The following is a 23,768-nucleotide window of genomic DNA, read 5'->3' on the forward strand; positions in this document are numbered from 1 at the left end:
GGCTAAAATTTTCTAAAATTACTAGCGATTTTGGGTTCCTCAATTTTTCCTCAAGTCAGTGCTTGTTTTTTACACTTTAAGGTAGCCTAATTTTCAAAGAATGGGGGTTCAGCCATCTCTAAAAATAAGGTCCTTTTAAGGTGTCTCCTGCTGGGCACCCAAAAACTGAGAAACCCTAAATCACCAGCCACTTTAGAAAATCTTGGCTAACTTCACTGCTCTGAAGAACTTTCTGTCTAAACAGGCCACATATAAATGGGTAACAAGAGGTAACAAAAAGCAATGGTCAAAATGTGAAAAAAAATGATGCCTAAAGTTAGGCTCCAAAATCTATATTTAGCTAAATAAGTGGCCTGATTTTCAAAAGTGCTGAGCACTCAGCAGCTCCCACTGAAGTCAATAGGATTATTTACTCAGAGTTTGCTGGATGACTGAAAAACAATATTATGTGTAACTAGGTTGGATTTACTCACATTCCCTTTTTAAAAAAAAAAATGCCTCGTATAATTAGGACTGTGAAATTGTTCCACGCATGAACTGTATAAAATGTCTGTAGTAAATACCCGAAATTCTTTCATGCAGTACAATGCAGCTTTAACTACTTTTTCATTTTATAAAAATATATGCAATTAAAGTGCAATTACAAAGAAATTAGAGTGCCAGTACAATTAAAACACATCAAATGTATACATCTGTCCACAGCTCCTACTGATTTCTTTGTCTGCTTAAACTTTCTTAAGCTTTTTCTTTGTGAGTTTCCTGTTTAGCATGTTTAGTTAGAGGAAAATACATGTATATCACGATCATTTAATCTCTTTCCAAAAACAATTAAATGAACATTTATTTCAAAATTAAATTATACTTAACATCAAGAAAAACAATTCAATTTACTCAGAACATTGTTGTAGCAATCTTACTACCCAACGTTCAAATAACCCCCAAAAAACTGAAAAAGTCAAAATCATGCTATAATGGAACCAACTTAGTACCAAAGAAGTCATTAAAAAAAAGAACCAATGTCTGTCTGTTAAAAAAAAATGTAGTTCTTCTTAATATTTTTTGAAGAGTGTTATGCATCAGTTCATAATGTATGGTTGGAATTGCATTTCTGCAAGAAGATGTTCTGTTTCTTGCAGGCAACATACTATATATGCTATGTGTTGCTGTAGTTGCTATAGTAACTGCACTCATTTTTTATTGAATAGCAGAATTAATAGTGCATGGTCAGATGAAACCTACACAAATGGCCAGAGCATAATTATAAAGCTACTCTAGGCAGTCTTAACTTACTCACTATCCTTTTATTAGAAACTATGCTAATTTTGGTGCTATTCTAAATATGCAAATTTAGGTTTAACCCTGAAACACTTTTTAAATTGACATCGGTTTTGTTTTCAGTATGAAATCTCTTGGAAGTATCACAGAGATGATACTTTGTACTTAACCTAGTATAAAATCACATTCCTGAAAGAGCTATGGCAATACAAATAACAAATAAGAAGAAATAACATCTTCCTTTTTTCTGAATCTGCATGATCACATGACCTTCCACCTTAAATTATAAACTGTGATTTCATTTGAAAAACTCTTAGACAGACATCAGTTTCAGGAACTCAGAATTACAGCAGCGGGGGACATATAAATACTTAGATAGAAAAGTAGGGATTTATATATGTAAGCAACAAAGAGAGAAGTGAAATTTAAATTTAATAATGGAAATTATTAATAACTTAAATGCATATTCATATTTAATAAACAATCATTAACATTAATTCATTTAAAATGAAATAATGTAACTACACACCAATTTTGTTGTTGGTTTAAACTACCCTTTAATACAAATACCCACATTCTGCTCACATTTAAACTAGTGTAAACCCAAAGTTAGCTCTATGACTTTAGTCAGGTTACTCTAGATCTATCTTGGTATAACTCAGGCAAAAGGAAATCTAAAATAACTAATGACATCAAGATTTACACCATCTTCTGAAAATAGTTCAGAATAAATTCTTAACTGGAAAAAAATCAGCCCTTGAACTTTTCCATCATTTCAGAAATCTGAAATTTGCAAAGTGTTTACCTGACCAAATAATTCTCTGGAAGTTTGGTGACGATCAACACAATTATTTTTTTCATATCAGAAGATAGTTTGAAAATAAATAAATAAATATAAATATACAAGCTCAATGTATCTGAATATATATATATATTATATAATTCAGATAAACATAGTGAGCCTATGATTTCTATTTACAGAGATTTCCCTTTGCTTAACAAGTTACTCATTGTCAAGGCTTTGTGTTTTGTGTCAAACTGAAGTCAGAAGTGATTGTGCTTTCAACTCCTTGCAAACAACAGCAGTGACTACTCTTCTCATCTCCCTACACAGAAAATGTAATCATTTTACAGCTCAAGTCAAGATGAATAATTGTTAACCTTTCTCTGCCTTTTGTGACTCTGAAACCTATGGCTCCAGAAGACTGCTCATGGATATCTACGTGGGAGAGTTGTTTTTGAAAGGTTTAATCATTATTGGCAGCTTGGGTTGTGACTTCACAGCCCAGAAATTTCTTTTTACATTGGTGGTTTCACATGAAAGATCTTGGGCAAAACCACATTGTATCCATCAGAGGCTAGCTAAAGGAGCTAAAACATGAAAAGAGCACATTATCTGGAAAACTTGAGGGTTATTAAGGATAATTCTGGGCATCTTTTCATTTCATGGGCATGTCACAGGAGGTGAGGTGCAGATGCTCAGACACTATGGAGCCATTCAGTTACCACAGTGATGCGGCATGGTACAGTATTAACAGAGAGATTGATATGATGTGTGTGTTGCTGTTCAAAAAGTGAGACATAAGAATTTCCGTAATAGTTAAGATATTCAGTTAAAGTAATTGAATCTTCATCTTCACGTCCTTGAAAGGGGTCAGGGTAAGTATGGACCACATAAGCAAATGGATACCAGTTGCATTGTTTCTAATCTTCCAAGATAGATTCTGAGGTCTACACTGCCTGGTATTACTGGTCCAAAACTTGCAAGACATTTATCAACATCAGTTCTCTTTTCAGCATCCGCTAGTCAATAAGGATCCAGTTATGCTCCCACTGCAGTCAATTATAAAACTATTAAAGCCTGATCAAAAGTTCATTGAGGTCAATGGGAAGATGCACATGGACTTCAGTGGGCTTTTGATCAGGCCACAATTGCAGATCAACCACATTTCAAGGATAGTCTATCATTAGGACTCAAATGACCACCAACTCAGTCTTCTATTTATAGCTTAATTCCAAATTTTAAGTGGATAGAAAATCTTTGTATCAAAGTTTGGAACTGATTTTTACTTTTCGTTGCCAACTTTATTGACATATGAAAAACCATGTTAGACTGAGTGAGGTCTTTGGGGCAGCGATAATGCTATGCCCTGTGCACTTAGCACAAAATGTGGGTGCTCCTGCCAAATAAATAATCCATAGTAATAATAATGAACTGTAGTTAAGATTACTAAGAGAACTAATAATGAAACGGCAGTACAAAATATTAAAGTAAATAATAAAGTCTGGGATTTTGAGATTATCCATTAAGGTTGCCGAGATGGTAAAGAAATACACAACTGGGACAGTTAACAAAAAGGAAACATTTAAAGATCTAGAAATTCATAGTGAAAGTTACCCAAACCACTGTCATGTTCTCCCACTGTCTCTGTCTATAATTCACTTATGATATGCCCAGAGCATTGTGTTCTCTGTGGTACAATTAACCTAAACTTGGTAGTGGTCTCAGGTTTGTTTGCTAAATTCCTCAGGAAGCTGGAAATTCTATGGCTGCATGAGATGGATAGAAAAACTTTCAGAAAATGAGTTTTAAGAGCTGAGTTGTAAAGAACTTTTTTTAAAAATTCAGTTGAGATCTATTTTCATTTAAGTCTGCTTTTGAATGTTTCCCACAGATTTCAGGCAGCTGCCCATTGTTGTATTTGCCAGAGTACACTGTCTGCTTGCCACACAAATCAAGGGGACTTGCTGCAGTGTCCAACCACCCAAGCTGGTGAATGTAAGTAGCAGGCCACTTGCTCTCACCTCTGAGAAGACATTCTCAGGTGATGGTGGGAGCAGAGTGTGGGAGGGTTTGCAAAGGCTGTGTGGGATGTTTTCAGCTTGCAAAGTCCTGTTTAGATATGCATGCTGTAAAGCTTCTTCCCTAGCAGGCTCAGGTTTCACATTTGTCTGTAGACTTCTTCCTTTGAAGGGAAGAAGAACAGAACAGCCAAACAATAACTAGTTTAGTCCAGCTAGGGGCTAAGATAAAAGTAAAAATGGCTGCCAAGATTCCAGAAAATATGGATTTCTGTGTCTGGCTGGTTGATTTCTCTGAAAGGAATCCTCAAAGAGTAGATTATGCGGCTCTAGACTTGCAGAATTTACATGGCCTTGGTTCCAGTATGCGGACTCTGTTGTATGATAACTACTTTATGGTGAGCAACCTCCTGTACATCAGGTAGATGAATGGGATAGTAGAATACAGAGGAGTATTCTAGTCAACCGATATACTTTGTTGTGTGGATGAGATAGATTGGATTATAACTGGAAAGGGACAGTTTTGGTATTTTAGCACAAGAGGGTGAAATGTTTATGTTTCTCATTATTGATGCAATTTAGGTCTGGCTACTGGGCCACAGTGATATGTTACCCAAGTTGTTTTCTAGATCTTTGTTCACAATATATTAATATTGGTGAGATGAAATATGAGGTGCAGACAAGTGATATGTATTGGAAGCGTGGTAAAATATGTTGGTTCTGGGGTATAATAGCTTGTGGTTAACATGTTGTGGCTGGTTAGACAGAAACTGTGATGTTTAAACTGTTCTTGGTATTGGTATAGTGTTCTTTTCCCCCAGACTCCAGGGTATGTTTGTTGATGGGTGTAATTGCTGGGTCACAGTGTGTGTTGTTTCTCAACCCCTAACTGCACTTCTAGAACTTCCAACATTCAAATCTGTTCTGTAGCACACGTTCAGTGGGCTTGATTCTCACCTGTCCTTTCTATTGTGCAGTCATTTACCACATCTTCATACTGGGCTCAATCTTCAGCCCCTGATCAGCTGGGCTATGAAGGTACGGAAGGGGAGAAGAGGGATCGAGCACCAGATGTTACACCTGATTCTAGGCTGATACATCAGTCCCTATGGAATCACTGCAACTGCAGCAGTTGTAGTTTAGAGCATTTAAGTTTCTCTAAGTTATCACGGGAGATATTTATTGCCATCCCAGGATCATCTCAGAGCCACATTTCCCCCTCCCACTGGTCCTCAGCTGTGTTCAGTGTAAACTAGGTGGAGCTAAGAAATGAGCCCAGTGAGTGTAAAGTTAGGTGAACATGCTATCAGATCAAAATAATAGTGATTTACATGCATGCTGCACAGGTGTAAATGACTGCACAGAACAAGGGAGAACCAGGCCCTGTATGTCTATTATCTTATCTAATAAGGTCGCCTATAGTCCAGAATGATGTCCACTCTGATCCTGCCCAAGTAGTAAAGCGTCTGTGACAGAATCTCAGATGTAAGTGTTTACAGGCAAAATGATGAAATGGAGTTGGAGGCCCCTGAAATCAATCATTCCTTTTTTGTGTTCATAGATTGTGTAACCCCAATACGCCACCAAAAGTCTCTTTTATATTTTTAGCCAGAAGGAAGAACCATCTCAGGGTTATTTTCTATAGAGTGAAATGCCAAAGAAAAGAGACCTAAAAAGCACACACAAACCTTTGAAGGGCTCTGTCAATTTTTTTTTTTATAAATTATGCCCTGAGTCCAGGGTGGCATCACATAAGCAGCAAAGCTTTACATGCTCCACATGGACTAAGGATTTTGACATGAGGCTTTTGTCTGATATCTTGTACTTCCTAAAAGAATATTTATCAGTGTGCTCTTATGCATTTCAATCTGTCCAGTATCACAAACATTATCATATTTATTTCCTGATCTGCTCTCTACAAGTTACAAACGACCATGGGCTGCTAAAGGCCATTTGCACCACTCTAGCTGTTTAACATGGACCCTAAAAGTGGGTGTGTAAATGGATGGCCTGCCCCTTTATTGGCTATGGGCCTGGGGTTGGCCAGTCCTGGTCACTAAACAGTTCCAGCTGAGCAAGGGACAGATGCTCCTTATAAAGAGCTGTGGAGAGAAGCTGAGGAAAGGGGAAGTTTCCTGAAGTAGTCCCTGGAAAAGACTCCAGGAAGGAAGTCCAGGGGACCAGCCCTGTGGCCACTGTCCTGTACAAGGGCCAGTGAACTGGGGGAGAACAGAAGTTGAAGAAAGCCAACAGCCTGCAGTGGGGATGTTTCCTGCCAATCTCTGAGAGTGCTGACGTGAAGGAAGATTCAGGGGAGGACCCTGTTGCCACTGTCCCATACAAGGGGCAAGGAGTCAGTTGGGACATAAGCCTTTTATTAAGCCCAGATTGGGCAGACATTGTTTTATTTGACAGAAAGACTGAGGACCAAAGAAGAAATGAGAGTGATAAAAGCTGGCAGAGACTGAGATGTTTTGACTGACTTTGACAGTATGGGACTTTAGCTTATACCTTTGAGAGGTGTAATAATAAATTACCCTGTGATAAGATGTCCTCAGCCCAAGAGAGCGTACAAGGAGTATAGACCCTGGTGGTGGGGGAGGTGGAACTGAGGCTGATTCCTGTGCTCGGCCATGAAGGGGTGCTCCAAGATGGCAACCCTAGAACAGGGTATAAATTCAATATAATGGGGTTTTCTGTAGATGAGAAAATGTAATAACGATCTGTGAATGTTTTAATTTAAATGTATAATATTTTAAAAGCAAACCGAAAATGGTTCCATTTCCAACACTTCCAAATTACAACAACTTTAACATTTCATCTCGCCATCACCGCCTTTCATGAAAATAGGTTTATAGTTTTCAAACAGCTCTTGTCCTGGCCAAAACATCTTAAATCATTTCTGGCCAAATTCATCTCTGGTATAAAACCCACAGTAGGGATGAATTTGACTCATTATCGGTTTGGTATATTGCTTCTGGAGCACCTAAGCACAGAAAAGCTACGGGCTCAGCCTGTCAGATCCTCTTTACCAAGGACATCTTTATCTTGGTCATGTGAAAATACCAACAATATAACAGCCAAATCTTCCCCAGATTTGAGCTTCTTATGCAGACCCACAACCATGGGTTTAGATAACATCCTTCTCTGGGCAACTGTTTTAGAAGCTCTTTGAGCCTGAGGTATATCTACACTGCAGCTGAGAGCATGCTTCCCAGTGTGAGTAGGTAGCCAGGTATGTTACGGTTTGCTTGAGCTAGCACACTACAAATAGCAGCATAGCTGGGGGTAGCCCTGGCGGTGGCTCCAGCTAGTGGCCTTCGTACAAACTCTCCCGGACCCCCTACGTACATACTTGGGCAGCTAGCCTGAGCGGCTGCCTATGCTACCCCCAGCTTCACTGCTATTTTTAGTGTTCTAGCTTGAGCAGAGCTAGTACATGCCTGTTTCCTTATGCTGGGAAGCACGCTCCCAGCTACAGTGTAGACATATCCTATGTGAACTCATTTACCAGGGACAGGGTAGGGTATCTGAATCCTATGCAATAAGTTACTTATAAATCAAATGACACAGTCATGTTTAATGTCTGCCTCACTATTATATTCAAGACTGACAATAAACTATTTCTCTTGCTGAAGTCGAAAGCAAAGGGTGCATCATGACTTAAAGACATAATTCATAATGGGGTATTGATCCCTTTGGTTATGGTGACAGTTTCCTTGGTCCCTATTTAAAATTTGAAAATGGTATTTTAAAATATTTTGAATATTAGCATGCTTGAAGAAACTCTTCACTTTTGTGTTGATAGTACTGACCACAACATTAGCAAAGCCCTTCGGTAAATTACAGCTGTGTGTTGTCTCATCGGTTTCTTATCTTACATTCTCTTATTGTGTTAACATCACGGGTAAAGTTTTTTGGTTTTGTTTTTAGCGAGAACAGGGTTAGACTTTTTTGGTTTGGTTTAAATCAATGTAAGATAAAGGGCTTACACTGAAGACTCCCACTGACTACAGTGGACATTGGATCATCAGCTAAACGAACAACACATTTCTAATTCACTTGGGAAATTAATCGCCGAACTCCATCACAACCAATTCCAAGACATGATCTCATCCTTATGATATGTGTTGGGCAATTTGTTTCTGTAATGGATGTGCTGGCAAAAAGCCAGAGAGGATGAGTAAAAATCCCTTTCTCTCTGTTATTTTTGTCAGCCTTTGCAAGCTATATTAAACTTGCAAAGCTCCACTTAGGAGCTTTGACTATATTGCTAAAGACAAAAGGCCAAATTCTGCCCTCTGAAATATGCAGTGGCTCCCACTGAGATCAATGAGTGCAGGGCATGCACATCTGAAGTTAGAATTTGTCCTAGAGGACATTGTTCTGCCTTGATATTCTTTCAGATAATCATGGGTCCCTCCAAATTCCCTCCTATTCAGATGATTTGATGTGATAATTCTGTTGGGGGCATATCTGTAATTTACATCACATCAGCTAATCAGCATTGGCTTTTAGATCAGAAGCTCTTTCAGACTGAATGCTCTTTAGGAACAGGAACTGTCATTTACTATATGTTTGTACAGTGCCTAACACAAAGGGACCCCATGGGCTTGGTTGTCATCCAAGCACTACCATATTATAAATGTTAAATAATTGTCTGATTATATTCATAGTACTAGAGCCAAGTGCGGGATTATTTTTAATCCCGCTCCTGTCCCACCCCACAATACCCCCTCCACACCCACTCCCGCTATTATGGCAGAGGGTCTTGCAGGACTCACGGGATCCCAGTCCCACTGCAAGTTTCTACACTAGTCCCGAACAGGGTCTAAGGCTGCTCTAAACTTCTCTGAGACTAGGCCCAGGGATGAGAATCAGGGAACTGTAATTGGATCAAATGATAAGCAAGCATAAATGAAGCACAATTATTTTAATATTTAGGGTGATTAAGCTCTGGGACAAACTACCAAGGGAAGTGATGGATTCTCCATCTTGATCAAGATTAAGACTGAATGCCTTTCTGAAAGGTGAGTTATAGTCAAACATAAGCTATTGGGCTCAATACAGGGGTAACTGGGTTAAATGGCCTGTGTTGTACAGGAGGTCAGATTAGATGATATAATGGTGCCTTCTAACTTTAAAATCCATGAATCAATAAGCTGGACAAACAGAGACTTTGACCCTTGGCCTCCAGAAGTAGGACATTTCCTTATTAAGAGAGACAAGACAAAGACTCCAGATAATCTTTTCTAGTCTATTGTGTATTTATGTATAATATTTACATTGTTATTGCTAATGCTTAGAGCAAAGATAGATATTAAGAAGCAAAAGTTACAACTCTCATTCCTCCAAAAATCAGCTGAGTTCAAATCTTCATTTTCACAAACTTTGTCCTGATTGCTATGTCATAACAAACACATTAAAATCCTTTGTTAAGAGGATGGCCCTGGAATGTCACTAGAGCTTGTTGAATTATTTGTCTTGAATAATTTATCCAATTAATTTTGGCAATTTTGTTGGAAGAAATTATTCATGAATACCGTTTTATTATTACTCACATAGCTGCAACTGTCATTCAAAGTCACTACCTTCAGCCACTAGCCACGGGTGTCGATCAAAATCACACACCCAAACTAGTGTCAATCTGTCCAGGGCTAGACAAAAGAGATACATTTGCAGTCCTTTCTATTCATTATATTTCAGATCAGCTTTACTTTGAAAACAATAGATGCAGTAAAGATAGCAATGATTGAGTCAGGTTGTTACTTAAGTCACTCTAACAGATCACCCAAACTGATAATGAACCTCACAGACGGAATAGCGCTCTGGGCTATAGAAATACATAGATATAGATAGACTTCTTTCTTTGGGTACAGTCATCTCACAGATGAACTATTCTAATGGATTTATTATTTTCATAAGTTTAGCATGTTATCTACAGTATTAATTTGTTCTTTACATCTTTCCATTGGTCCTTGTACTGAGGGATGATAACTCCATTTTACTCCTGAAGGTACATGCATGCCACACAAATTTAGTATCCCTCTCACTTCTATTGTTGAAAATGATTCACATCAGAAGCAAAGAATCATTAAACTGAGGCTATAGAAAGATCTATTTACACTACAGGAATGGATCCCACAGAATTTCAAACTTCTTCCATAAGAAAGCTTTTGTATTCCCCATTTTGTGTCTTTGGCATACACCACATCTCACATTTTGGCCTTACCAGGGTGCAAAGTATATTGTTTGGTGGATAACAGACAGGAAATTATGACTTTAAAGATGGCACTCCACCAAAATTAATACCATTGGCAATGATCCTGGTCAAAAGCAAAACTCTTTGATTAAAATATCACCAGGCCCCACATGTTTATATCATTATGCAACAACGATATGTTTGAAGAGAGGGGAGTTTTGGTTCTGTTTAGTTTATCCAAGACAAATAAGAGGGGAAATGATAGTGGTATACAAAATAATGAATGATATAGAGAAGATAAATAAATTCTGCTCTTCTATTGACATTTTCTCATAATACAAGAACAGTGAGATGTAATAGTCTATAAAACTGATCAAAAGGAAACACTTTTTTACACAATTCATCACTAACTTGTGGAACTCATTGCCTCATGATACTTTTTAGGATGAGGGCTTAGTAGGATTCATGTGCATGGACAATTTGAACATCTACAGTTATATTGGAAAAGAAAAAATAAATATAAACTAAGGGTATAAACCCTCATGCTTCAGGTCATAATCCATCCACTAACTGACAAAATTAGGAAGGTCCAAAAAGTCTTCGGAACATTCCTATGAAAACATTGTTTTCTTTTTTGTCCAAATTTTCCCTGGACACTCGCCCTCTCCCCTGGCCCTCATTTCCTGACCAGCTTTAATGCTCATGATGAGGTGGGAGAACAGGCCCCTAGTAATTCTTCATTGCAATTTTGGGCATAAGTGTTTACACTGTGGATTTGTGCGTGTGTGCCTTCATGCACACACATTGACAGAATAGGAACCAGAGAGGAAAACATCATCTCCCTTAACATGTGCATTTACGTGTGTGTACACAGACAGAAATATATACACTCACATACATTGCTCCATTATATTGTTTAGCACAACTCTATATTCTTTGCCTGTCTAAAATACTAAAATAATGAATGAGAGCACTGGAGAAAGTCTTTAGGATTGGTATCATTGAATAGAAATCTTTATATGTTCTATTTATATTGTTTTATCTAATCTGTTTTACTAATTCATTAGGGAGAGCTTGGTTGGTGGAGTCGCTAACAGAGAGTGTGAAAGAGAAGAAGTATCCCTAAGGGAAAAACTTGTTAACAGCTATTCAATGAATTTAATTCTTTCTGGAATACTGCCACCAATTACTTTTTGGCACGCTGACTTAAACTGTATGTTATACCTGTAGTCATCGTGTACACACACCATAAGCATTATCCTATTTGGCTAAGCAGTTGGAAAATTTCAATCTGACCTGACCTGAGCTTGCATTGAAGAGAGAAATGAGAAAATATAAATTAAAAAGTTGTTATGAATGTTGCTGATGAAAAGGATACAGAGACAAATACATTAAATCCTTCAAAGCCTGGAGAATCTTAGTTAATACTAAAGATTTAGGGCTGAAAGGGGTGGGGGGAAACATAGCTTATAAGACTCATCTGAAAATCTTAAACATTTCTATAATGGAGGATCAAAAAAAAATGCCTGCAACAACTGCTTGAAGAAATTTATGGATATTTTTCTAGCCATTATGCATGTAAGGGCAGATCCTCAGCTTCTATAAAGTGTATTAGCTCCACTGAAGGCAAAGGAGCTATGACTGTTTGCTTTATGTGGAGGGGTCCTCAAGTACTCCTTATGGCCACTGCCATATGTAGGGATGCTTTAAAAGCACAGCTTGCATGGGTGTTGACAGGTGTAACCTATATTGAAGCACACAGAGCTCGGACTGAACACTTAAATTATTTGTTTATAAATCCAAGCTTGGTTCTGAGTGCACCAACCTGTAGTTCCTTGCAGTCCAGGATTCCACTTTTCATGATGGAGAACGATCTTTGGTCTCTGCAGCCACAATCACATTTTAAGATAGCAGTTCAACACATCCTTCCCTGGTTTTATTTTAACATAGCAATCCTATTCCTCTTTCCCTGGTTAAACTGGCAGAAAACAATTGCAATTAAACTTCTGTGTTTGTGAAGGATCCTAGAGACATATGCTACTGGTCTAAAGGCTCACGCTTCCCTTTGCAGTAGTACTACATCTAATTGTGGAGTTGCTATTTGGCTGTAGATTGAAACATGCTGTCAGAAATGGTGCTGCAAGTCTGGTTCTAGTTTTGGTTGCTCTGAATAATTCTTTAGTAGTCTCTGTTCATCTTCCTGAAGCTTGTTCTATAAAGCTTGAGGCTGCTCCCAATAAGGTTGTGCCCAAGGGCAGCTGGGGATTATTTCAACATAGGGTTTGGCTACATGGAATGTTAGTCTGCACAAGAGGGATGTAAATTCCAGTGCCCATTGGTTTGTCACCTACTAACTGGCCCGGGTGGACCCTGCTGGCATGCAGCAAAAGTTCCTTAGTGCATGTTAATGTAGTACTGTTTGAAAGGGGACTACATTACTACACGCCAAAAGTGGCCATCCAGGCCAGTTAGCATGCAACGTGCTGGGGGCATTAGAATTTACACCCCTTTGGTGCAGACTAATTGCACCCTGTAGACAAGCCCAGAGTGTTTTGAGGCCACACCCATATCGTTCCTCCGATATCACATTTAGCAGTATCCTTGCCTGTAACACCAGAAATGTGAGATCTGATCCTTCTAAGTTGATGAGAAAGTATTTCTTTCAGAGGCTGTTTTTCAGACTTCATTTTATGTAAACTAGTTATATGTCTCAAAAGTAAACTACACAATAACACTGAATAAAAGAATAAAATGTCTCCCAATGTTGATGGCAAGATGCTTTCCTGAGTAAGGTCAGAAATGTACTTCAACATAATGCCTACATCACTATTTAACACATTCTTGGCTGTCTGGCTGGCACTGTAAATGCCACATGACATTATATGCTAATGCACTAAATCAGTGGCTTTCAATCTTTCCAGATTACTGTACCCCTGGCAGGAGTCTGATTTGTCTTGTGGACCCCCAAGTTTCACATCATTTAAAAACAACTTGCTTACAAAATCAGACATAAAAATACAAAAGTGTCACAGCACACTATTACTGAAAAATTGCTTATTTTCTCATTTTTATCCTATAATTCTAAAATAATTCAATTGGAATATAAATATTGCACTTACATTTCAGTGTACAATATATACAGCAGTATAAACAAGTCATCGTCTGTATGAAATTTTAATTTGTACAGACTTTACTAGTGCTTTTTATGTAGCCTCTTGTAAAAGTAGGCAAATATCCAGATGAGTTCATGTACCCCCCCTGGAAGACCTCTGTGTACCCAAAGGGGTACGTGTACATCTGGTTAAAAACCACTGCTCTAAATAATTAGGGGCTTGCCAGAACGAATCCTGAACTAATCCTGAATAACTTTGTGTGGACATTCTTAATCCAAAGTAAGAGTTTCTTGTTCTGGTTTATCATGGTCTAGCTAAACAGGAACGAGGAACACTTGCTCCTGAATAACTCCATGTGTAGAGAAGCTGTAAGCTTTCATATGAGGGATGCATCCTTTGCACATGAAAAAGGAACACAAATGAGGCAAGCTGGAATCATGAACATGAAGGACCGGAAGGGACCCTCAAGAGTCATCTAATCTATCCTCCTTGTAGTGAGGAGGCAAGGCCTTCCTCAGAGGTGGATCCAGAGGGAACGCCGCAAGCTGCTTCGTTGGTGAAACCAGGAGGGCCATGCCCCGCATACCAGAAGCAGAGGGGTGGGACAGAAAGAGGAAATATAAAAGGCTGGCCCAGCCGCTCAGTTAGGAGGGAGCTGCCAAGGGAGACAGATGCTTCTTCCCTACTACTGGAGTGGAACGCCGAGGAAAACCACAGCTACCCCGAGGACCAGCCCGAGATTCTGGAGAGCCCTGCCATTCCTTACGCTGAGGAGCTGCTACCACTACCCTTGGCAGAATATCTCGGGGAGACTGAGGATGACTCCTGGACACTGGTACACCCAAGAGGGAGAGTAGGAAGCAGCTCAGGGGAACCAGACTACCATCTGGCTGTGGTGATGCTGGAAACACGGTCAGCGTGTTGCGGCTGGAATCCCCGCTGACCCACTCTGGACCACTCTGCCACTGTTAAGGCCCTGCACTGGGATGCAGTGGAGTAGGGAGGGCCTGGGTCTCCCCTCATTAGGCCAGGAGGCCTATGCTCGTCAGTTATCATACTTGCCAACAGCTAATTTATTCTTAATTATCTTCTCAGCAAAATGCTATTGGACAGAATTTAAAGAACATTTGTAGCATGGGTAGAGGTGAAACAGACAATTTAACCTCTCCAGTAATACACAGATTCATTTCACAAAATGTTCCCATCAGTTTGCATAACAGGCTTTACTCAGGGTTCTGTCCATCATTTGGGTAAAGGGTCATTCAAGATGTCTGTGTGCAGTGAAAGGAGGTCATGAATCATGGGAGGAAATGCTAGGGGGAAAAGAGAAAGCTCTGGTAGGATTGAGAGGAGAAAAGGGGAAGAAGGAGCAAGCAACTTGCCAGAGGACTTTGTATTCTTCTCTTAGTTCATGTGTAAAAAAATCAGAATGGAAGAATCTGAAGAAAGGTAAAAAAGAAAGCCTTGAGTTGCTGGGAAAGAAGTAACTGGAAGGTAATCAAGGAATATTTCACTGGTGCAGAATAATACTAGAGTACATTCACATTGCAGAGAAATAATGAGAGTTGAATGGTTATATCCCTGCATACTATGCTAAAAATTGATCCCATACTGGGGTGACATTCTCAAACCAGGTGCAGGTTACATTTCTAAAAATACTTAGGTAATGGAGCTGTAGGTGGGAGCTGAGCAAATCTGGTGCAATGTGCCTTTTCCTTACAGCAGTGTGCACAAATTCACATTAGACGTTAAACTTCTTTGTTGGAAGTACAAGCTAAGCTTTTGTTTTTTTGGGATGAAAATTTCTCATTTCCTGAAGATCCAAACTCAGTCTCACAGGCCTCAGGCTAAGGGACTGTTTAATTTTAGTATAGATGTTTGGGCTTGTGATGGAACCCAGATCCTACAAGGTGGGAGGGTCCCAGAGCTTGGGCTGCAGCCTGAATTCAAATGTCCACACTGCAATTAAACACCCCTTAGCCCAAGCCCCTTAGCCTCTATCAGCTGGTGCAGGCCAGCTGTGAGTGTCTAATTGCAGCATAGACGTACCCAAAGAATGCAGTAAGCCTTAATGTGTACGTATTTGTAAAGTATTTTGCTTTGAGATCCTCATATGGAAGGTTGCAATTGTAATTTTCGTTAACCTTTTTCCATACTGTGTCCCCATGTTACAACAGAAGAAAAGTTTTGGGTTCTCCTCACCCCACCTCCTAGACATAAAAAAGGAACGGATGTCACAACCTGAGCTGATCAGGAATTTTTTGATGAAATGTTTTTCATCTATCAGCATTGATTTGTCAAAACCACACTTCGAACAGAAACATATGGGTTTCAATGAAATCTTCATCAGGAAAATTTCTTGGATCCAGGGTGACATTTCTGGTTTGAACCAGACACAAAGAAAGAAAAACTGATGCAAACGCCTGGTGATTACAGCCTTTTCCTGGTTTGTGGGCAAACCAGGTTTAGAATTCCTGCTCTGAATCAGGCAGAGCAAACACTTGGCTATTCTAGTGTCTGTTATGTACACCCATTTCTGACAAAAAAATGTTTAAAAGATCTCAATTGAAAAATGAAATACATGGGGAGGAGGATAGTTCAGTGGTTTAAGCATTGGCTTGCTAAACCCAGAGTTGTGAGTTCAATCCTTGAGGGGGCCACTTAGGGATCTCGGGCAAAAATCAGTACTTAATTCTGCTAGTGAAGGCAGGGGGCTGGACTCAATGACCTTTCAAGGTCCCTTCCAGTCCTATGAGATAGGTATATCTCCTTATATTATGTCTGTCAGCCAGCCTAGTCATAAGCTTCTAGAACCTGACTGTGACTCCCAGGCTGAGAACCAAACCAACACAACTCAACAAGCAAGTCCTATTCAAGTATAGTATGTGATGACCTTCTCCCCCTTTTTTGAACAGCTGCCACATTTACACATATATACTTAGTGACTCTCTGTCTGGTACCATTGCTATCACCATCCAGTATTCACTCCCTATCTCTTTGAGACTTAAAATCTTAAAGAGTCTAGAGTTAAAAATTTTTAGTCTTTCCTTCCCAGGGACTGGAAAACACAGAGATACACTCTAGATGTTGTAATTATTATGTGGCATCACTTCGACAAGCAGCAGTTAGTTGTCTAAATAACTTAGTAACACATATGATGCTTAGCCTTAGAGTTAGTGAAAATAACAGATTTTGTTTATTACGCTCAGGACAAATATAATGTAACATAGAATTGGAAACATTAAAGGAATAGTTTCATTCACAGAAACCGCTCATTTTGTCCTGTCTGTCAGTCAATTTTGAGCTTCTTAATTTTCTACAAATATATACATGTATTGTGCCATGACCTTACTGTGTCTGGAGTCACCTTCCAGCAGAAACCCTTGATGCTGGGTTACTTGGGACGGGTTTTCGAGTACCTCATTTTCTCTGAGGAATCTTTCCCCTCGAAAATCCAACACAGTTTATCTATGTGGGGAGCTTTGGAGGCTCAGGACACCACGCTGAGCTCTCTTCAGCCCTTTTCTTTTAATTTCTCAGAGCTTTACTAACCTTCTTAAGTCGGCCCATCTCTCCAGGCGAGTTTAGCCTGACCTTCCGTCTGAACATCCCGATTCCTTGTTCCCTGCTACCATTCCCAGATCTCCCTCTCTTGAGATCCACTGTCCAACTGTCACCTTGAACAATGACCCCCCAGGAGCTCCATCCCCTCTGGGGATGTCACTAGCCTCAGCAGTTCCTTCAGACGTGCAAAATATTCTCAGCAGAGCTCACTCCACAAAGATGAAGACTTTCACAGGAGAGAGTATCCCCTCTTACTCATGTAATGCATGGTTACAGAGCAAACAAATATAAAATTGCAAATCAAGTCAGAAATTAGAGAAGGGGGGCGGAACTATTAAGCCATCTAATCCACATCCCCATTTGCCCCAGCTGCAATTCACAATTTTACCTATGGTACCCCTAGGATGTTTTAAAAGTAAGATGCCTATATACATATGTGTGTGCATATATATAAACTATCATCACCCCTACAAAAACAATAACAACAAAAACCCTTCCAATGTCAACACTATATCACACACACAATTCGACTCCTGGGGAGAGGCTGTAAGAAAGAATGAGTCACACTTGACAGATACTAGTTATGTCACTTAATGCAATATTGGAAAGTTCTCAGGTACCATGGTGACAAGGGCAGTATGTGAACCGCTATAGAATAAAATGGAATTGTATTGGTACTTGTGGAAAAGCTAATGTAAAGCTAATGCAGCTACTACAGTGCTATTGCCAACCTTAACCATTGTGACAGACCCAGATGAGTGGGGTACAGGAGTCTGGTAGAGGGCAAATATATTGGTCCTGGTCACATCATTCCAGGAATCGTGGGAGATAACACTGTTTTATGGCAACGAGAGTCTTTTAAACAGCCTTAGTGGAACGTTCCTCACTGTTTTGTTGAATCTAGTTTTGAATTACTCAGATTACAGGGTTTCCAGCACTCCATTTGGGATGTTGTTGCACAATCTATCAGGCTCCCAAGGAAGTATTTCCTGATAATTTAGCCTACATTTTCACTTGTTTAAATTCATCTAATTATTTGAAATCTGCTACATTTCCTGGGACAGGGCCTTCAGCTAAAATTAATACAGGGCAGTTAAGGAACCAAAACAGTACCCAGTTCGGGTGGATGGAAAAAGTTTCCAAAATTATTTAGTGACTATACGTCTATAACTGCAAAACATTAAGAACAATAAGTAGTAATCTAAGGGCCTTTTCCAAAACTCACTGAAGTTGGTGGAAAGACTCCCACTGACTTCAGTTTGCTTTAGATCAGGCCCTAAACTTTTTTGACAGACAAGTTTCATGTGTGCTTTAAAATATAACAGAATTGTTTGGAAAGATAAGTGAACAAAATTTTAATTTGTATTCAAGTCCATGTCTGTTAACAGATGTCTCTGAGGTAAATGAAGTACCGTAAGCACAGCTGAATCAGAATCTTTAAGCTAAAAGAATAACTGGTAGACATTTGTCAGGACAATGGTGTCATGACCTTACCAGAGTCATCTAACCAATCTGTGATTCAGTTTATTCAGAGATAAAATGGGTATAATGCCACTTACCTACAGACACCACTACATTAGGTAATTTATTTCATTAATGGTTGTAAAAGTATTTTGGGTTCCTTGGCCCAAAAGCTCTATAGAGTTAAGAAGAGTCATAGAATTCAAGGCCAAAATGGATCATGAGATCATCTATTTTGACCTTCTGTATGTCACAGGCCACCAGCACTGCCCAGCAGCCGCACACTAACTCAATGATTGAAATTAGATAGATCTTACTACTTGATGCCAGCACTGTTTAACTGATACCTCAAAAATTTCACTCAAAAAAATACCTAAAAACCCCTACTGGATCAATAGTCTAGTAACGGAAACTCAGTCTAACTCAATGTCCAAGATGACAGTAATGTGCTAGCATTAAAGCAGAGAGGCAGATAATTATTTAACTAATAAAAAGCGATGTGAGATGTGCATCCCGATCTGGATTTTGACACCCCAAAGTGTGGGTATATTCAGAAGATGAGTTGTGAGTCTTTTCATTAGTAAAATAGAGGCCATTTATAAAGCCTGGATTTGGATTTTGATCACAGGTGGGGCATTGGCACTATTTGTTGTTAGGGGTTTTGATTCGGGCCTGTCTTTTGTAAAATAAGAGCTAACTGATATTTTTCTTAGGGCCAAAATTAATGTTTTGTTGTTTTCTCAAATAAATTCCTTTACTTTTTTGTTTTCTTTGTTTTTATGGCCTACAGGATAGGGTACTGGACTGAGACTTAGGAAACTTGGTTTCAATTCCCAGTACTGCTTTGGTGGGTGACCTTCAGCAAGTCACTTCCTCTCCCTGTATCTCAGTTTTCCTATCTGTAAAATGGAGATAATGAGACTGACCTCCTTTATAAAGTGCTTTGAGATCTACTGATGAAAAGCGTTACCGAAGAGGTATGTATTTTATCTTATTTTATGTGTCTGTAATTTCTGCCTGGACATTCATCATACCAGTGTCAGAAATACTGAGAAAGAAAGGCTGTCCTTACAGTATTTCCACCTAACTCAGGAAAGTACTAGAGATTTTATGAAAAAAACTGTTCTTGTGAGATTTCCAACATAATTTGTAGAACTTGTCTGGGTGTTTTGAAAAGGTTTAGTAAAGGATTCAGATATTAGAATGAACCAGACTGAACCAAACTTCTCAGCCTTTTGAGGTTTGCTTCATCATAGCAAAACCAAAAGAGCATATGAATTGGGCTTTTTTGTTATTGTTGCATAGTGAGTGGAGACCTGAAGAATAAATTCCTTCAAGTCTTAAACTGCTGTTGATCTTGGCTGACTAACAGAGGGGAAAGGCTGCAATGAGTTAGAAAAATGTGAATCAGACTGATAAAAGGAACTGGGGGGATGTGTTTGTAAACAATTTTGTTAGATAACAAAATGACTAAAAATCACTTGGAATTCAATATATCACTTAGTGCCAGTTTCTGTTATCCAGACACCTACTAAGTTAGTCCCAGGCTGGTGGAATCTGGCCCTTACTGCTAAATCATACAAACTACTCAAGATCTAAGGCTGATGAACCTGGTACCTCCGATTAACTTTAATGTGAGTTGTAGGAGCTCAAAAATTGTCAGGATCAAGCCCATGTGATTTTCTTCAAAATCCCTTTCTTGTCCTTTCAAAGAACATTGATTGTTGAGACTGGTAGGTTCAAAATATAATCTTCAATTGCTTTTTTTTACTATTATTTGCAAAGTCCATGTAATTTTTTATACACCGTAGGCCTGATTCCAGTTTCACGTGTATGGTCTTCAGTGGAATTATTTGGATTTATTCTACTGTGAGTGAAATTAGAATCTGGTCCAGTACCTTCTTTATTTTCTGAATAAAATCTTATTTTTTTCTTTTTGAAAATTCCTTTTATGTGAATTGAAGATCAACAATTCTTTTGCGTTGTTCAAGTAGTCATCCAAACATTAAAGCCATACTATATATATCAGACAGTTAAGGAAGTGGTGTCTGGCATGGGATTATAGACCAGTCATCTTAACTTTGGTGCTCAGTAAGATAATGGAAGAAATAATCAAACAATCTATTTGAAAGCACCCAGAAGATAATAAAGTGATAAATAACAGTCAATATGGATTTGTCAAGAGCAAATCATGTCAAACCATAGAACAAGGTCTTTCCTAGTGGGGGAGACCAAAGAGAAGTGTGTCAAAGAAGGGGAAGATTAATATCATATGCAAGAAATCCTGTGTCATCTGAATTATAGTCCTTCAATCCATCAGTGTCTGGGTGCTCACCTCAAGAGGGAAGCATTATCTTCAAAGGGACTACTCTTAATATGCTTGAAGTTAGGCATGCTTGTTAAGTACTTTGCTAAACTGGGTCCTTGGTGGTTTAATACCAGGATTGATGTGATTTTTTCCATTAAAAAGTGATTGAGTTTTGCATAAGAAATGTGTTTCCACAAAATTATTTTTCACTATCACAAAGTCCCTTCTCTTTCCCTGTGTGGCTGGGCTGGTATCTGGGGAAAATAGCAGTTTGGCCCCTATTAATTCTGTCTTGTTGAGTATGATCAACGAGCAGAATTCTGTTTCTATCTTTCTGATCAGTCAGAGATGATGATGGTGTTTCCTCCCTGGAAGTTTTCATAGGTTTTCATCATAGGAATGTGTTAGCCTTTTTCCAGGTAGACAGGATATTCTTTTACATCTAGACTCAGAACTTTTGGCAAAAGATTTTTCAATAAAGGAATGTCTGAATCATCTCTCCCTGGAGGATGGTGTATTAACTTTTTCTTTCAACAGAAGAAACTGAAAAACAGAAATAAAAACCACCTATCACTGGTTGAGCAATCCGGAGCATTAGGTTCAGGCTACCACTTAACTTACTGTTCAGGCTACATCCTCTCAGTTATTCTTTCTTTATAAAATAACAATGAGATGAGCTACCCTACCATGATGAACCAAATTGAGGCATCAATTTTACAGTGATTCCAGGAAGCTTTGGAATCCAAATCTGGCAATTTCAAATGCATGGAAAAGTGAAAATAAGATTGAATGGAGACTAATATTCCAATATTTATATTTAGAAATACTGATAGTTTTCTGATTTAAAAAAAAAGTAGTCAATGAATTAATATGATCTTATGCTACTTGATATACTTTAATCATTGGTCCTTCTGCTTAAGCTATCAGAAAGGTACCAGTTTTGATGGTCTTTTATGTGATCTGAACACTTTTCTTCCAGGGACTAGACAGAAACCACCAATTAATTTTACATAGAGCATTGAATAACTATTAGATAATGACAGCTTTTGTTCCTTGAAGATTTGGGCACGATATATACTAATACATTCCAGTTGAAAAGTCCATCACGTCCAGTCCCCAGAAATTTAATCCCTACCTAGTTACTGCAGCCAGCGTAAATGATAAGAAGTCTTTGTTAGGGAGAAGTGCTGCTATTTCCTGCTTGCAAAGAAAGCTCACTGAAAGATTTGTCATCACAGGTTTCTGCTTCTCCATACTGCCAATTCAGTTATTACCACACATCTTCATGCCGGAATTGGCCTGAGGCAAGCAACAAGGAATGAGTAGTACAGCTGGCATTGCATCTCTGTCTTCAAGCTTTGATTGTAGACTAAGGAATGGGGAACACTAGCTTCCTTAGTTCTGCAGCCGCTAAGTCTTTTCCCGTGATGCCAACAGAAGATGGCGGAGGGTGTTGTAAAAGAAAAGAGAGCCAGTGTCATAGGTGTAGGGTCTGTTTTGTTTTTGTTTTAGTCAAAAAGAAAGACACTATCTGTCTAGAAAAGGAGATAGTAGAAGCAGCAGAATAAGCATATGGGGAGAATCATTCTGCTCTGAGAAGTCACTTAAAATTAACCATACCAATGTCACCACTACACTCAGTAGACAGAAACGGAGAGTGTGCAGTGGCTACCAGCCTGAGATACAAATTATATCAACCCCCACCCCGAAAGCTGGGAGCCAAACACCCAACTGTGCAGCACCCAATGGCAGCGGCACTGGGCAGAATAAACCCTAGAGCCTGGTCCCAAATAGGGTTGCCAACTTTTCAATTTCTCAAAATCAGACACTACAGCTATGGTCAACATTTTTGAGGCTGAAGGGGACCGTCTCTGCTGCTCCATCCAGCAGTGACTCCAAGGCAAATAGTTTGCAGGGAGTGATGGGGGCAGGAAGGTGGGGGGCAGGGAGCTTCCTGCAGCCAGAGGAGGTTCCTGGAGATGGGTGTGAGACCCAGCCCCGGGAGCAGCCAGTGCAGTGGTAGAGGAAGTATCCCTCCCTAGCCCAGCCAGGTCTAGCAGCTGGGGTTCCTCCAGTTCTGCCCCTCCCCAGCTCTAGGGCCAGCGCTCGGGGATGAAAGCAGCCTTGGGCTGGCTGGGAGAGGGAGGACAATGGAATTGTGTCAAGTATCAGAGGGGTAGACGTGTTAGGCTGAATCTGTAAAAAAAGCAACAGAGGGTCCTGTGGCACCTTTAAGACTAACAGAAGTATTGGAGCATAAGCTTTAGTGGGTGAATACCCACTTCGTCAGATGCAAGTAATGGAAATTTCCAGAGGCAGATATAAATCAGTATGGAGATAACGAGGTTAGTTCAATCAGGGAGGGTGAGGTGCTCTGCTAGCAGTTGAGGTGTGACCACCAAGGGAGGAGAAACTGCTTCTGTAGTTGGATAGCCATTCACAGTCTTTGTTTAATCCTGATCTGATGGTGTCAAATTTGCAAATGAACTGGAGCTCAGCAGTTTCTCTTTGGAGTCTGGTCCTGAAGTTTTTTTGCTGTAAGATGGCTACCTTTACATCTGCTATTGTGTGGCCAGGGAGGTTGAAGTGTTCTCCTACAGGTTTTTGTATATTGCCATTCCTGATATCTGACTTGTGTCCATTTATCCTCTTGCGTAGTGATTGTCCAGTTTGGCCAATGTACATAGCAGAGGGGCATTGCTGGCACATGATGGCATATATAACATTGGTGGACGTGCAGGTGAATGAGCCGGTGATGTTGTAGCTGATTTGGTTAGGTCCTGTGATGGTGTTGCTGGTGTAGATATGTGGGCAGAGTTGGCATCGAGGTTTGTTGCATGGGTTGGTTCCTGAGTTAGAGTTGTTATGGTGCGGTGCATGGTTGCTGGTGAGAATATGCTTAAGGTTGGCAGGTTGTCTGTGGGCAAGGACTGGCCTGCCTCCCAAGGTCTGTGAAAGTGAGGGATCATTGTCCAGGATGGGTTGTAGATCACTGATGCGTTGGAGAGGTTTAAGCTGACGACTGTAGGTGATGGCCAGTGGA

The 23,768-nt window shown here is 39.6% G+C and overlaps 1 long non-coding RNA gene across 2 annotated transcripts in view; it reads left to right on the forward strand.

Moving 5' to 3' along the window:
• Nucleotides 1-3,958: 3,958 nt before the first annotated feature.
• LOC135981139 (uncharacterized) overlaps nt 3,959-23,768 on the forward strand; it is a 41,496-nt gene continuing 21,686 nt past the window's right edge. For both annotated transcript variants that reach the window (XR_010598101.1, XR_010598100.1), the window contains exons 1-3: nt 3,959-4,054; nt 9,022-9,107; nt 19,208-19,394. This is a non-coding gene — a long non-coding RNA (uncharacterized LOC135981139). The remainder of the gene's footprint in view (nt 4,055-9,021; nt 9,108-19,207; nt 19,395-23,768) is intronic.

Source organism: Chrysemys picta, chromosome 2, assembly GCF_011386835.1.
Source record: "Chrysemys picta bellii isolate R12L10 chromosome 2, ASM1138683v2, whole genome shotgun sequence".
NCBI lineage: Eukaryota > Metazoa > Chordata > Testudines > Emydidae > Chrysemys > Chrysemys picta.